General features: G+C 48.0%; 1 protein-coding gene across 1 annotated transcript in view; it reads right to left on the bottom strand.

The window, feature by feature from the left end:
- The window catches only part of Ttll1 (TTL family tubulin polyglutamylase complex subunit L1), a 24,157-nt gene extending 22,052 nt beyond the window's left edge, over window positions 1-2,105 (bottom strand). Inside the window, exon 1 of the mRNA XM_050130933.1 lies at window positions 1,980-2,105. The gene's annotated coding sequence lies outside the window, so the exon portion shown is untranslated. The remainder of the gene's footprint in view (window positions 1-1,979) is intronic.
- Window positions 2,106-2,874: the final 769 nt, after the last annotated feature.

The raw sequence follows: 2,874 nt of genomic DNA, 5'->3' as shown, positions 1-2,874 counted from the left end.
CAAAAAAAAAAAAAAAAAAAAAAAAAAAAAAAAAAAAAAAAAAAAAGAACAAAACAACAACAAAAGGGGGCTGCTGAATGGCTCAGCAGGTAAAAGTGATTGTCAGATGAGGCAAGCAACCCGAGTTTGATTCCCAACTCCTCTGACATCCACATGCGTGTGGTGGCACAAACATACCCACACACAAGCATCATACACATAATAATAAAAACAAATAAATGATAGATAATAAAAGAAATAAGTAGAATCAGGCATGGTGGCACAGGTTTGCAATCCCAGTACTTGGGAAGTAAAGGCAGAAGGATCAGAAGTTTTAAGGTTCTCCTCAGGCATACGGAGTTCCAGGTCAGCCTAGACTACATGAGGCCTTCCCATAAAACTCAAAAACAAATTCCCTCTGTATAGGACCAAGTAAGTGCTACTTGGGGAGTGAATGCAAGGAAGTCCAGTCCTAGTGGGGGCAGGTCTTCCCCCTCCAGGGTTGAGAGACCAGCACCAATAGTCCTTAAAGACCTGGCTTTCTAGGAACAAGCAGAATGCTACTGGGGGAAGATCCACACTGAGAACACTTGCCTGTGGGAGTAGGGTACAACCCCAGAGGACAGACACAGGCTAAAGAGCTTCACCGCCTGCTGTGATTACAGCCCTAGGCACAGCAGTCAAGACAGCCTTCCTAGAAACAGCAAGAAGAGAACTTACCAGTCTCCTCATCCTTCGTGTCCAGCCTCAGAAAACAAGGACCCTCTCTGCTTCCCACATTTGGACGTTTTTTACAATTCTGTTGGTGACGTCCCAACACCACCAGGATCCCCAGTGTCTAGATTCTTTTCAACAAGCTTTCAATGAAAGGTAGAAAAAGCTATCTCTAAGAAAACAGAACTAAAGAACTGAAGAGATGGCTCATCTGTAAAAGGGGGCACTGAGCTTGCAGAAGACCTAAGTTAGGTTCCCAGCACTCACATCAGGCAGCTCACAATTTCTTGTAACTCAAGCTCCACAGGCTTCCATATGCCCTCTTCTGGCCGCAACTGGTACCTGCACTCACATGCACACACTCTCATAAAATACACACACACACACATTAAAAATTAAATAATGGGGGGGGGGCTGGAGAGATGGCTCAGTGGTTAAGAGCATTGCCTGCTCTTCCAAAGGTCATGAATTCAATTCCCAGCAACCACATGGTGGCTCACAACCATCTGTAATGAGGTCTGCTGCCCTCTTCTGGTCTGCAGACATACACACAGACAGAATATTGTATACTGTATACATAACAAATAAATAAATATAAAAAAATTAAATAATGAAGCCAAGCGTAGTGGCTCAACATTTAATCCCAGCACTTCAGGATGCAGAGGCAGGCAGATCTCTGTGAGTTCAAAGCCAGTGTGGTCTACAAAGCGAATTCCAGGACAGCTAGGACTGCTACCCAGAGAAACCCTACCTCAGAAGTATTTTTTTTAAATAACGAAGAATATTTAAATAAAGAAAACAGTATACAATACTGCATACCCGTGACCTACATTCCTCTCCACACCACAGTCGGTTGCCAGTGTCATGCCTTAAAGTGGCTGTCAACCAGCGTCTCCAATGCCTTGAGAGCAGATCAGGACCGCTTTCTGTGCTGTCACATACAAGCCAGCACTGTAATATGCTCATTAAATGTTTCCTGAACAAAGCCTGCTTTACGAACTCCAATTCAGTTTGCAGCGCTACACTTCCAATCGAGGACGCAGTCCCAGCAAAGCCCCCTCTACTCCACAGAGAACCACCATTCCTAAATCCCTTAACAAAGACACCTCGGCGGACGCAGTCTAGCAGAGGAGCGAGTGGAGCGACCCTGAGCTCCCCGCACAGGTGCCGCGACCCCACCCTCCACAACAGATGCCACCGCAAACAATACAGACGGCGAAGGCACTAAAAGCCTAAGGAGCCCGCAAGCCTGAACTAGCCGGTAAGAAGGATAAAGGTGCAATTACAGCAATCGGAACGCTCAAGGCAAGTCCCAGGAGCTCAGAAGACGGATGCTGAGCGGCGCGGGCCGGGACTGGACAGCAGGAGCTAAACCGCCTGGATCCTCCACCTTCGCACCAGTCTGCGCGTGCGCAATCTCCACGCGCGGCCACGCCCACAGCGCACAGGACCCCGCCTAGTCCTTCTACTGTAACCAGTAAGCCCGGCGCGCTCCACTTCCGGAGAGGTGTCCTAGCAACTGAGGATGCGCAACTGCTTCCGGATCTGGCTTTTCCAACTGAGTGTCTGCGGCTTAGAGCCTAGAAAGCGCAGGGCACCCTGTCTGCGCGCCCTTCAGGGCGCAGAAACGAGAGCTTCAAGGGTGTGGGCCAGCGGGGAAAGGCTTGTCGCCAAACCTTATAACCTCAGTTCTGTCTCTGGAATCTACCTGCGTGATGGAAGGAGAGAAGAGACACCTGCTAGTAGTCCTTTGAGTTCCACTTGCGTGCTGTAGTGAATGTGCACACACGCACAATACAATAAATGAAATTAAAAAAAAATTAATGCGTATGGAGAAATGGGTCAGAGGTTAAGAGTATGCTGTGCTTTTGCAGAGGACCCGAGTTCAGTTCCCAGCACGCATGTCAGGCTGCTCAGGAACACCTGTATGTAACTCCAGTTCAATGTGATCCAAAGCCTGAAGTCATTGCCTCCATGGGCACCTACCTGCACACATGTCACACACACATGCGACACACATCACATACACAATAAAAAAAATAGGACTGGAGAGATGGCTTGGCAGTTAAGAGCACTGACTGTTCTTCCAAAGGACCCAGATTCAATTTCCAGCACCCACAAGGTGGCTCACACCCTTCTATTAACTATGCATGTGGTGCACTGACATCTATGGAGGCTAAA

This window comes from Alexandromys fortis, unplaced genomic scaffold (assembly GCF_014885135.2).
Source record: "Alexandromys fortis isolate MF-2015 unplaced genomic scaffold, M_Fortis_MF-2015_v1.1 scaffold_28, whole genome shotgun sequence".
NCBI classification, from domain to species: Eukaryota; Metazoa; Chordata; class Mammalia; order Rodentia; family Cricetidae; genus Alexandromys; species Alexandromys fortis.
This window is presented reverse-complemented; position numbering and strand designations above follow the sequence as displayed.